This window comes from Scyliorhinus torazame, unplaced genomic scaffold, assembly GCF_047496885.1.
Source record: "Scyliorhinus torazame isolate Kashiwa2021f unplaced genomic scaffold, sScyTor2.1 scaffold_1083, whole genome shotgun sequence".
Taxonomy (NCBI): domain Eukaryota; kingdom Metazoa; phylum Chordata; class Chondrichthyes; order Carcharhiniformes; family Scyliorhinidae; genus Scyliorhinus; species Scyliorhinus torazame.
This window is the reverse complement of record NW_027308810.1, coordinates 26,161-39,456: the sequence shown is the minus strand read 5'-3', so window position 1 is coordinate 39,456 and position 13,296 is coordinate 26,161. Positions and strand designations below refer to the sequence as shown.

General features: G+C 45.7%; 1 long non-coding RNA gene across 1 annotated transcript in view; it reads left to right on the top strand.

Moving 5' to 3' along the window:
- Positions 1-12,850, top strand: part of LOC140407006 (uncharacterized) — a 32,171-nt gene extending 19,321 nt beyond the window's left edge. The window contains exon 2 of the long non-coding RNA XR_011939409.1: positions 12,135-12,850. This is a non-coding gene — a long non-coding RNA (uncharacterized lncRNA). The remainder of the gene's footprint in view (positions 1-12,134) is intronic.
- Positions 12,851-13,296: the final 446 nt, after the last annotated feature.

Genomic DNA, 13,296 nt, shown 5'->3' with positions numbered 1-13,296 from the left:
TCTGTCCTATTCTTGTTCAGAGTGCCTGCCTGCTGGGCTCATTGTGGCTTTTGTGGGGCATTGCATTCTCATGCAAAGTGTCCTAACTGTCCACAGTTGTAACGCTCCTGTGGCTTTTGTGGGGGGCTGTTCCAGCCTTCGCTCACCCATGCAGGGCTCTGATGCGTTTTCACCGCTTGGATGTCTGCTTCTGCCTGCTGTTCCTCGGGTTTCCTAACTGCGGGTTTATATTGTACAGACTGCTCCCAGGTGCGGGACAATCTTTTTAAAACCCATTTCTCATTGTGGGCTTCCTCTGAGGGGTCATAATTCGTACAGGCTTTTTGTCCTGCCTCTGTGGCATGGGAGATAAGGGTGCGGGTCCATTTGGCCATAACGTCTTGGGACAAATGGGCGCGTTCTAAATTTCCAAAGACTGCTGTGAAATGGATCCACAGGCATCCAGCAAACGCTGTGGGGTGTTCTGTCTTTTTCTGCCTGCACTTATTCAGGCCTTCTACGGGGTCACCTCTGTTGTAGCCAATCGTGTCTAGGATCGCTGCGTGCATTTCCTCAAGGGTGCCTCCTCCTACATTCTGTGGGTTGGGAAGGGCTGCTACGACCGAAGGGTCGAAGCTCAAAACTGAGCTTCACGTGCTCACGCTTACCCAGGCCGGACATGGTTGCCTGCTGCTTTGCTCTAGTAAAGAAGTGGTGGGGGTCTGAGGTGGGGAGGAACGGTGTGATTTTCTCGCACGCGTCCCGTAATTGGGTCACGGCTAAGGGGGTGGTATAAAAAAATTCAGTATCTCCGTTCAATGTGACTGTGCGGTGGGTGGTTACTGGATTCATTGGTGCCTGAACTATCTGCGATGTCGTGGGTTGGGGCACTTTTCTCTTCTGGGGCTTTCCTTGCGCACATGTTCCCTGAACATATCTATGCGCGGTCTCATTTAATTCTTCCCAATTTGGGCCGTCTTCCTCATCTAACTGGGATCCAAAGGTGCTCTGGAATCCTTTCTGAACTGAAAGTAAAGACTGCAGTTCTGCAATCTGCTTCCGGCACTTTGCGTGATCTAGTGAGCTTTGTCTGTGCTCCGTGGTGGTAGTATGGAGTGCTCGTAATGCTGCTTTCAGGTCACTACATTGCCTTTGCAATGCCTCTACCTGTTTCTCTGTTTCCTCTCTTACCAGGATTGCAGGTTGCGTGTTCTGATAGGCCGCTTCGTACTGTCTGGAAGATGCTTAGGTGCGCCAGACAAGACTGGTGTGCCCACTTGGCATCATCCACCTCTCCGTCCTTTGCTGCTAACTTCCTTCTTAATTCTAGGTTCTCTTTCTCTATCTTGCTCACATCGACCTTGCTCATTCGATGTACTCCTTCTATCTCTTTACGGAGTGTCCGAACGACCTCCTCTGTGCCTCGCAATTGTGCTAAACAGGACACGATTGCCATCGGCTTGCGAGCTTTTCCCAAGCTTTTCTTATGAATCTCTGACAGGTTCTCCCACCAAGTATGTCCAATACTCCCGGGACCTGTTTCCTCATTATCACAGAATTCGCTCCAATGGGGCCATCCTTTCCCTTTGAGGTACTTTCTGATTTCCTATTCCCAAACGGGACACTGTCCTACTCTACTGCTGGTCGCTGCGACCATGAATTCTTCGGGGTTCATGAGGCGTTGCATTGTCTGCATTGCCATCTTTCCTCTCTAAATACTTCTCTTAAAATTTGGAACAATGGGTATTAAGGCGGTGCTGTAATTACGGGGTACGGCTTTCACTATTTTCCGGAATGCAACCTCCCGACAGTTTTGTCGCAACAATAATCTATCCGTTTACTTTATCGCCCTGTTAGTTACGCATGCATTAACACACTTCCGAATTATGAGGATTGATCAGAACTGCTTGAACACTTGTAGTTTTTCTGTTCCCAATTGGATTTCTAATTCAAATTTTGGGTTCTCCTGGAGTGGTTAAGCCACTTCTCGATCTGGTCCCGTCAGGATGTCGCCAGTAATATGTTGCTAACTTTTGGTTGGCTCTTAAATCGTAATTTGCTCTGTTTGTTTAACCTTTGCTCTAGAGTCGCCAGGTCTCTTTATGATACCGCCACGAGGTTCAAGTTCAAGTAATGATCAATAACTCAACACACCAATTAGTAAGATTCAAATCAAAGCACATTTATTATACACAGTAAATCACTATTCATGCATAAACACTATTTTCTAGGCTATTCCTATCACTAGAAGGCCTACACTTAGCTTCGGACTGGCCCACCAGGTCAGGGGAACAAATGGCCTTTCGTTCAGGTCCTGAGTCTGCAGGATTCAAAAGCTGGTATGGACTGATAGCTAGGAGCGCCTATCTCGTAGCGAGCGTTGACTTGAGACTTACTTGGTTGGAGGCAGCGAGGCAGGTCACTGTCAAGGGGTGATTCAAGTTGCTGAATGAAGGACTGTTTGAACTTGGGGGCTTTACTTTATTGTCCCAGGGGCTTCCTGCCCTTTGGGGCGGACCCCGTACCTTGTTCCAAGTGATTGGACTGCGTTCCGATCACTTGGATCGATTTCTCCAATGATGGAGCGGTTCCCTGATCGCTAGGCGGCCCCTAAATGTTCGTTGGCCTTCCTTTGTCTTGGCTCCTGCTGGCGCCGAGGGATCTGGCTTGGCTTTGTTTACCTTAACTGTTGCCATTGTGCCTGGGAGTCACACATTGCTGCAACAGTACTATGCAGATGGCTGCTGGTTTTAGTGCTGTCTGGTTGTTTTGCAGATTCCAATATACATGATTTCTGTATTTACTAGTCTTTGCCTATGTTGGCTGAATTTCCCTTCAGCCTTTGCGGTTCTCCATTTTAAGTCGGGAAGTGGCCAACTCAGGTGGCTACACCTTCAAGGGACTAGCTACTACAGATATGGAATGAAACTATTTGTCCATGAAGTCCCATCATTCCATAGGCTTTGTGCAATTTGTTTACATAGATTGTGCTAAAACTTTCAAGATCATCAAACTTGCCTTTTACAACATTCTTTGAGATTTACACCACACAAAGAAATGCCGTTTTGTCTCCTGATCTTGTTATGAACTTGCTTCAAAATTTCCTGGCAAACCAATTTTAAATTGCTCCAATTTAAATTTGTTACACCACAATGAATTTAATGGTAAATCAGGGACCTTTGAAGTGGTGCAGCCAGTGGATCACCCCACCTGTGTCAATGAACTAACTAAGCAGCTCGCTATTGACTTGACCTGATTCATAAATTCTAAATTGTAAAACCTTTCAGGATGCTGAACTTAATCACATGCAGAAAAGCTGCTGTATTCAATTTTTAGGAGCAGTTCAAAGTAATTTTTTGTTGTTGTTCAAGTTGGTTGAAACATGTTTGCAACTCGTCAACATTACTCAATTAAGGGCTAAGGTCTAATTCTGAATACGCCTTACATGTCCCGTTTTTCAATTGTGCTGTCAGATTGGCAACTTTTTTAATGGAAAATTGACATCAACTCTTTCCATCAGTGAAATGTGCAGTTATTTCAAATCCCACCATCATGTAGATACACCAAATTTAAAGTGTTAAAAATTAAAAATGTGAACAAGTAGAAGTTGTACTTCAATCAGTTATTTTGAATTTAAACTTTAATCCACCTTCAATTGGTGCGGGGGGGGGGGGGGGGGGGGGGCGGCGGCGGCGGCATCCACTAGGTGCGCTCTTTCTTTTGTTGCCCGTTGGCTCTTGTGGTTCTCCCCTTGAGTACTGAAGCCAGTATCCCATGTATTGAAACCCTTTCTTCCCACACCGTTCTTTGAGCCGTATGATTTTTCTCCAATTTGCTTGACCCTATGTCAATAGGGTGGCTCAGCAACAATCAAGTGGTTATTACCCTCTGATGTTTTCTCTAACAAAAATTATGTTCTGCTATGTTGTTTGTTCCCCGATGGACTGCTATGTATGTCATTTGTTCCCAGCTGGAATGCAACATCTGGATCCTCCTCCTCAAATTCCTCTCCAGTTCTGAGGAGATGGCCTTAAATTCTGGCACTGTGCAGGCAACACTACTTTTGGAACTTCCAGTCGCTGCTGTAGAGAACAGGACCTATCCTCTGACTGTATCATCTCCGACATTTCTTTTCACGTTCCTCAATTGAATGGCATTCTTCACCATGGTGCCACGGCCAGACTGCTCATCCATATCTCGTACCTCTTGACAAAGTCAGGGGCTGAGACTCCTCCATCACTACCTGCTGAATCCCCTTCTCTACCTGACTCGCTGTCACCCTCCTGCCCTTGAAGAGTGACCAGCTGTCCAGGTACATTTATCTTTCCCTGATGCATCACAGTGTCTGCAGCTCAGCACCTAGATCAATGACTCTTGAGCCAGAACTCCTCAAGTTCAGGCATGTTTGCCCTGGACCAAACTGGAACTCCCATATTCAGCAGTCGCAACACATCATCTGCCCTGCCATATGTTAATGTATTACTTTTTTAAAAATATACTGATTTTGATTAATAAACCAGAGTACTCCCAATGAGCTTTACTGTTGCTACTACAAAACATTACTGCTAATAAAACCAGAATTTGTGCTAGTCTTTAAAACTTACAGCTAATAAAACCAGAATTTGTGCTCGTCTTTAAGCTAAAGGAACAAAATATCCACAAACCATTCACTTGTTGATTTCCTGTGACATCCCACTTGGAATTTCTCCAACTGTGGTCAGTCCACAGTCTTGAGCCCCAGCAGCAACAAGCCACTTGGTCCACTGTTGCCTCTTCCCCCTCTCACACTCTTTGAAGCCCCTGGCGCTACTCTTAACTGCTGTTTGATAGCAGTGTTGATGTCCTCTTCCGTTGGACTGATGGGCGGTAATTGGCCAGATTGGATTTGTCCTGCTTTGCCAACAGGACATACCACCTTGCTTGGCTTAGTTCATTGTTAGTTCTTGAATCTTTTGTACTACTTCCAGGATGCTGTCAGGACCCATAATCTTTGTTGTATTCAGTGTCCCCACCATTTCTTGAGACCAGGTGAGGTGAATTAAATTGGCTAAAAACTGGCAGTTGTGATGCTGGGGCCCTCAAGAGCAGGTGGAGGTGAATCATCCACTTGTTACTTCTGGCTGAAGATGATTGAAAATACTTCCAGCCTATATTTTACAACAGATAAATGAAGCCAAGGATTATCTTTGTATTCCAGGATAATCCTGGGATAGTGAGCAGTTTTAGCAGATGACAACAAGATCTGACAGTACTTTGATCCTGCCAGATCTGATGGCTAACCCACATTATTATTTTCATTTGTCTGCGTCCCTTGAAAGGAGGAGGTGGGGAAGAGGAAGGTGGAGTAAGAGAGTCATGGTTTTAATGGGGACCAGGGCATCAAAGGTAGTGATGAAGATGTGCTGGCTGCAGAAATGTCATAGCGATTGGAGGCTCGGCAGTTCAAATTTTTCAAATGCAGTTGCAAACAAACTGGAAGAGTTGTTTTTCCATGAGCAAATACAGAAGCAAGAGTTGGAAGGAGGATGTAGATTGAGAGGGATGTAAGGAAGTGATCAGAGATTGCCTCATCAGTGATACGACAAGTGTAGTGAGGCCATGTGAGATTGCAAGGTCTAAGGCTATAAATATGGATTGAGAGCAGTGAACTTGGGAGAACCTGGATGATAAACCGAGGAGGATGACACTGGATTCAGAGATTGAGAGAAGAAAGCTTTGACGATATCTTGGTGAGAAAATCAGCATAGTACTTGGGTAAATTATAGAAAATGAAGATTATAAGCAAGAGAGAGTGGAGCAAGGCAACATAAACAAAGGAGAGGAAAGTGCCAGAGCATTAATGGAACAGATAAAACTGCTTTCATGATTAAGAACCACACCATAGAACATAGAACATAGAAAATACAGCACAGAACAGGCCCTTCGGCCCACGATATTGTGCCGAACCTTTGTCCTAGATTAATCATAGATTATCATTGAATTTACAGTGCAGAAGGAGGCCATTCGGCCCTTTGAGTCTGCACCGGCTCTTGGAAAGAGCACCATACCCAAACTCAACACCTCCACCCAACACCAAGGGCAATTTGGACATTAAGGGCAATTTATCATTGGCCAATTCACCTAACCCGCACATCTTTGGACTGTGGGAGGAAACCGGAGCACCCGGAGGAAACCCACGCAGACACTGGGAGGACGTGCAGACTCCGCACAGTCAGTGACCCAAGCCGGAATCGAACCTGGGACCCTGGAGCTGTGAAGCAATTGTGCTATTCACAATGCTACCGTGCTGCCCTAACACCTCTGACAGTCTGGGAGGGGGGAAGGTAGAGCCAGGTGGAGAAGCTCCAGTTAGCAGAAAGATGTCATCACCCTCTGTCAGGTTTCTGCCAAAACCATGATGTTGTTTCGATCATCCGGAATATGTTTGTGGATGGCACAGGTCTTATTCCAGGTGAACAGGAATGGGGACAGTAGGAATCTCTGCCTGGTGCCTCTGTGCAGCTGGAAGTATACAGAGCTGTGGTGTTAGTCCGAAAGCTTACCTCGGGGCGTTGTACAGGAGTTTCACCCACCAGGGATTCCCGTTCCTAGCCTAAACCGCTCCAATACCTCTGAACCAGGGACAGAAGTAGGGTGGGGGATCTGAAGCCAAGCTCTGAGTAGGGCCAACTCCACCTCATCCACCAGCGCAAGGCTAAGCCTCATGCAATTTAAAGTGGTGCACAGATCACACCTAACCAGAACAGGTTCTTCCCGGAGGTGGAGGACATATGAACGGTGCCAGGGAGACTTGGCCAACTACATCCACATTTTCTGGGCCTGCCCGAGACTTGTCGGGTTCTGGACAACCTTTTGTGAAGCGATGTCCAAGGTTGTGGGGTGAAGGTGGAGCTGTGCCCGAGACTGGCATTCTTCGGGGTGTCGGACCAGCCAGAACTACATATGGGAAAGAGGGCGGATGCCCTGGCTTTGCTTCCTTAATCGCACGCTGGAGAATCTTATTCTGCTGGTGATCAGCACCATCCACAGCTGCAGACTGGCTGGCAGACTGTCTGAATTTCTCCACCTGGAGAAGATCAAAAACACCATCTGAGGGTCGGACGTGTGCTTCCAGAAAGCGTGGGGGTTATTCATCAGCCTGTTCCAAGACTTGTTCAAAGCCAATAGTGAATAACAAAGAACAAAGAAAAATTACAGCACAGGAACAGGCGCTTCGGCCTCCCAGCCTGCGCCGATCCAGATCCTTTATCTAAACCTGTCTTCTATTTTCCAAGGATCTACTTCCCGCTGTTCCCCGCCCATTCATATATCTGTCGAGATGCATCTTAAATGATGCTATCGTGCCCGCCTCTACCACCTCTGCTGGCAAAGCGTTCCAGGCACCCACCACCCTCTGCATAAAAAACTTTCCACTCTTATAGTCCGCTCTTGAATTAGATCTTCCAAAATGCATCACCTCGCATTTGCCTGGATTGAACTCCATCTGCCATTTCTCTGCCCAACTCGCCAATCTATCTATATTTTGCTGTATTCTCTGACAGTCCTCCTCGCTATCTGCAACTCCACCAATCTTCGTAGCATCTGCAAACTTGCTAATCAGCCCACCTATACCTTCGTCCAGATCATATATGTATATCACAAGCAACAGTGGTCCGAGCATGGATCCCTGTGGAACACCACTAGCCACCTTTCTCAATTTTGAGAGACTCCCTTCCACCACTACTCTCTGTCTCCTGTTGCCCAGCCAGTTCTTTATCCATCTAGCTAGTACACCCTGAACCCATACGACTTCACTTTTTCCATCAACCTGCCATGGGAAACTTTATCAAACACCTTACTGAAGTCCATGTATATGACATCTACAGCCCTTCCCTCATCAATTAACTTTGTCACTTCCTCAAAGAATTCTATTAGGTTTGTAAGACATGACCTTCCCTGCGCAAACCCATGTTGCCTATCACTAATAAGTCTATTTTCTTCCAAATGTGAATAGATCCTATCCCTCAGTATCTTCTCCAACAGTTTGCCTACCACTGACGTCAAGCTCACAGGTCTATAATTCCTTGGATTATCCCTGCTACCCTTCTTAAACAAAGGGACAACATTAGCAATTCTCCAGTCCTCTGGGACCTCACCCGTGCTCAAGGATGCTGCAAAGATATCTGTTAAGGCCCCAGCTATTTCATCCCTCGCTTCCCTCAGTAACCTGGGATAGATCCCATCCGGACCTGGGGACTTGTCCACCTTAATGCCTTTTAGAATATCCAAAACTTCCTCCTTCCTTATGCCGACTTGATCTAGAGTATTTAAACATCCATCCCTAGCCTCAACATCCGTCATGTCTCTCTCCTTGGTGAATACCGATGCAAAGTACTCATTAAGAATCTCACCCATTTCTCTGACTCCACGCATAAATTCCCTCTTTTGTCTTTGAGTGGGCCAATCCTTTCTCTAGTTACCCTCTTGCTCCTTGTATACGAATAAAAGGCTTTGGGATTTTCCTTAACCCTGTTAGCCAAAGATATTTCATGACCCCTTTTAGCCCTCTTTATTGCGCGTTTGAGATTTGTCCTACTTTCCCGATATTCCTCCAAAGCTTCATCAGTTTTAAGTCGCCTAGATCTTATGTATGCTTCCTTTTTCATCTTAGCTAGTCTCTCAATTCCACCCGTCATCCATGGTTCCCTAATCTTGCCATTTCTATCCCTCATTTTCATAGGGACATGTCTGTCCTGCACTCTCATCAACCTTTCCTTAAATGACTCCCACATTTCAAATGTGGATTTACCCTTAAACAGTTGCGCCCAATCCACATTCCCTAGCTCCTGACGAATTTTTTTATACTTGGCCTTTCCCCAATTTAGCACTCTTCCTTTAGGACCACTCTCGTCTTTGTCCATGAGTATTCTAAAACTTACGGAATTGTGATCGCTATTCCCAAAGTAATCACCGACTGAAACTTCAACCGCCTGGCCGGGATCATTGCCCAATACCAGGTCCAGTATGGCCCCTTCCCGGGTTGGACTATTTACATACTGCTCTAAAAAACTCTCCTGGCTGCTCCTTACAAATTCTGCTCCATCTACACCTCCAACACTACATGAGTCCCATTCAATGTTGTGGAAGTTAAAATCTCCCATCACAACCACCCTATTGCTCCTACATTTTTCTATAATCTGTCTACATATTTGTACCTCTACTTCATGCTCTCTTCTGGGAGGCCTGTAGTAAAGTCCCAACAATGTTACTGCACCCTTCCTATTTCTGAGTCCTACCCATATTGCCTCAGTGCTCGAATCCTCCATCATGCCCTCCTTAATCATAGCTGTGATATCATCTCTGACCAATAATGCAACTCCTCCACCCCTTTAACTCCCTCTCTATCCCTCCTGAAGCATCTATACCCTGGGATATTTAGTTGCTAGTCTTGCGCTTCCCTCAACCAAGTCTCAGTAAAACCAATAACATCATATTCCCAGGTATTAATCCAAGTCCTAAATTCATCTGCCTTACCTGCTACACTTCTCGCATTGAAACAAATGCACCTCAGACCACCTGTCCCTTTGCGTTCATCATCTCATCTCTGTCTACTCTTCCCCTTAGTCACATTGAGTTTATTATCTAGTACTTTACTGGCTTTAGTTACTGCCTCTTTACTGACCTCTAACTTCCTAATCTGGTTCCCATCCCCCTGCCACATTAGTTTAAAACCTCCCCAACAGTGTTAGCAAAAGCACCCCATAGGACATTGGTTCCAGTCCTGCCCCCGATTTGTAATGGTCCCACCGCCCCCAGAACCGGTTCCAATGTCCCAGAAATCTGAACCCCTCCCTCCTGCACCATCTCGCAAGCCACATATTCATTCTGACTATTCTTGAATTTCTACTCCGACTGTCTCATGGCACTGGCAGCAATCCTGAGATTACTACCTTTGAGGTCCTATTTTTTAACTTATCTCCTAACTTCCTGAATTCTGATTGTAGGACCTCATCCCGTTTTTTTACCTATATCGTTGTTGCCTGTATGCACCACGACAACTGACTGTTCACCCTCCCCCTTCAGTATATCCTGCAGCTGATCTGAGACATCCCTGACCCATGCACCCGGGAGGCAACATACCATTCAGGAGTCTCGTTTCTGACCACAGAAACGCCTGTCTACTCCCCTTACGATTGAATCCCCTATGACTATAGCCCTGCCAGTCTTTTTCTCGCCATTCTGTGCAGCAGAGCCAGCCACGGTGCCATGAACCTGGCTACCACTGCCTTCTCCTTGTGAGTCATCTCCCCCAACAGTATCCAAACGGTATACCTGTTTTGGAGGGAGATGACCGCAGGGGACACCTACACTGCCTTCCTGCTCTTTCTCTGCCTTTTAGTCACCCATTCCCTGTCTCCCTCAAAATCCTAATCTGCGGTGTGACCAACTCACTGAACGTGCTATCCATGACCTTCTCAGCATCGCGGATGCTCCAAAGTGAGTCCATCCGCAGCTCCAGAGCCATCATGTGGTCTAACAGGAGCTGCAGCTGGACACACTTCCTGAACATGAAGGAGTCAGGGGCATCGGCTGCGTCCCTGAACTCCCACATTGAGCACGAGGAGCATAACATGGGTCTGGGATCTCTTGCCATTTTTACACTTTACCTTAACTGATTACAAATATAATATCAAATAATGAATAAGTGAAAGGAATAAAGATTTTACTTACCAATCACAATACTTACCAACGCACGAAGAGTTAAATTTCTCCCAGCTACTGCTAATTGGAGCACTTTCCTTACCGGCCAATCAGGTCATTGCTTTGTTGTGATGTCACTCTTCAAGGTAAGTTTTTAAAGAGGACAACTTACCTTCCCGACAGAGCCCTGGCCACTGCTCCCGCCAAAAAATCTGAAGGCCGCTTCTCCGGCAGCTGTGTCCCCGCCGCTCTCTTCGCGCTCTTTTATCCTGTGCCCCGCCGCTCTCCTCGCGCTCTTTTATCCTGTGTCTCCGCTGCTCTCCTCGCGCTCTTTTATCCTGTGTCCCCGCAGCTCTTCTCGCGCTCTTTTATCCTTTGTCCCCATAGCTCTCCTCAAGCTCTGTATCCTGTGTCCCCGCCGCTATCCTCGTGTTCTTTCACTGTGTCCCCGCCCCTCTCCTCGCGCTCTTTTATCCTGTGTCCCCGCCGCCCTCCTCGCGCTCTTTCACTGAGTCTCCGCCGCTCTCCTCGCGCTCTTTCACTGAGTCCCCGCAGCTCTCCTCGCGCTCTTTCACTGCAGGCTGTGACGTCACGGGTCAACTTCTTTCTACTTCTACCTGCCCTCGAGTCTCCCTTTTGATCTTTACTCGGCTGGGATCCTTACAGTGATTGTCTTTTTTTTTGGTTAGAGGAGGAGGTAGGGAGGGAAACAGCTCCTCCACAAACCACCTTCAAGATACGGTGACCGCAATGCACTGATGCAAATTTTCCCCGCAGCAGCCAATCAGCAGCTCCGCTCTACTGCCCTCTTCTGGATCCTTGCCTTGACTTGAACACCTAGGGTGTCTTGCTCAGGTACACTTTCTGGATGCAGTGACCGCAATGCACTGATGCAAATTTTCCCCGCAACAACCAATCAGCAGCTCCGCTCTACTGCCCTCTGCTGGAGTAGGAAGGGAGGGGGAACCAATGAGGGCAGACATGACCACACAGAACAGATAGGAACAAGGTGGGGTGGGCAGTAAGGAAGGAATCCAGGAAAATACCGGGAGGGGCCACGGGAAAAGAGTGGGGGGGGGCAGAGTGCCCCCTCCAACAAAGCCATAGGGGCAACAACAACAATTACAAAATGAAAAAGACTACAACGCCCACAATGGAAGAAGGGGCCCAAAATGGAGCCCGATTAACAGAAGGCTAGGGGGAGCAAGGGAGGACGGAGGGAGAATGAAAGGGGAGCATGTAAATTGTACATAAGAATTGTATCATTCTATTGATGTTATGTATTTTATATGACAAATTGGAAAATTCTAATAAAAATGTTTTAAAAATGCTGGAAGTATATTGTTTTTCAGCTGTTTTTGATTAACCTATATTTGCTTTTTAGTATAATAGAGTTTAAAGTACTTTGTATCAAAGCTAATCTGTTGAACTCAACCACGTCACGTCATAATTGCAGTTTCCTTTACTCCTTTTAGGCATGACGGAGCTAGTGCGTAAAATCAATTTTAGTCGGGCTGTTCGAACGATGCAAGAATTATTCCCTGAAGAATACAAGTTTTACCCTCGCTCTTGGATTTTGCCAGAAGAATACCAAAATTTTGCAGATCAGGTAAAATGCTGAGAAAATTACAACGGTACCATGGATCGGCAAATATTCCAGAGTGCATCATCATTTCTGTTCTGTATACATGTATTTATAAGAAAGAACATTCAGTTGAGTTGAGGAACTAAATTGGTATGGCTTGAGACAGATGAGCATATATATTTTTTCTTACAGATGCATCTTAGCAAGTATTTTTACCACTCCAGGAAAATAATTGGTTTTGAAGATTAAACTTGGCTTACTTAATAAGGATATCACAGATGGAAAAATAACCCTAATTTGAGATTGGACAAATTAATGCCACAGCAAATATGTTTTAATCCTAATGTTAGAAGACTTACCTCTTGGATATTTATGACTCTTTGTAAAAGTATTTTACTGAATAGGAAGTGCTTTGAAACATCTGGGGAATGAGAATGGTCAAGTATAAATATTCCTTTTCCCTTCCTTTGTACCCTCTTTTTCTTAAACCATCGTAAATATTAATGCTCATTTTACTAATATGATCTGTGCTTATCAATGAAGGATGAAATGTGACCTTATTGTAAGATTTTCAAGTTAGAGGAAATTAAAACTCCAGCAAACAAATAGCAGCATCATGATTCATTGTCATTAGTCTTCTAGGAGCAGTGATTGTTTTTCTTTCCACTCTTCCCTATTTTGGAAAGGAGAATTGGACCGTATGTAAAGCAACCCACTATTGCCTGTTTCTCGCTGGCTGTAACGATTGAAGTAACAGCCTCTTGTCAGGCAGACCAGCAGACCGAGTACAATTAGTCCATACATTACGTCATTCTCTTAGTTGTTTTGCTTTAACCTGGTTTACGTGTCTTTTTATTTTTACAATTTACAGTACCATTTTTAATTTTATGTCTGCACTTGGCCCTTCCCCCTCGCACTACACTCCCAAAACATGCTTAAAAACTTTCTCTTGTAATTATGCTTTCCATTAGTGGTTTGCATTCGGACGTTACTCCCCGTTTTCCAACGGATTCTGTTGAACAAAGCTTAGGCTCCACCTCGACCAGTGAATC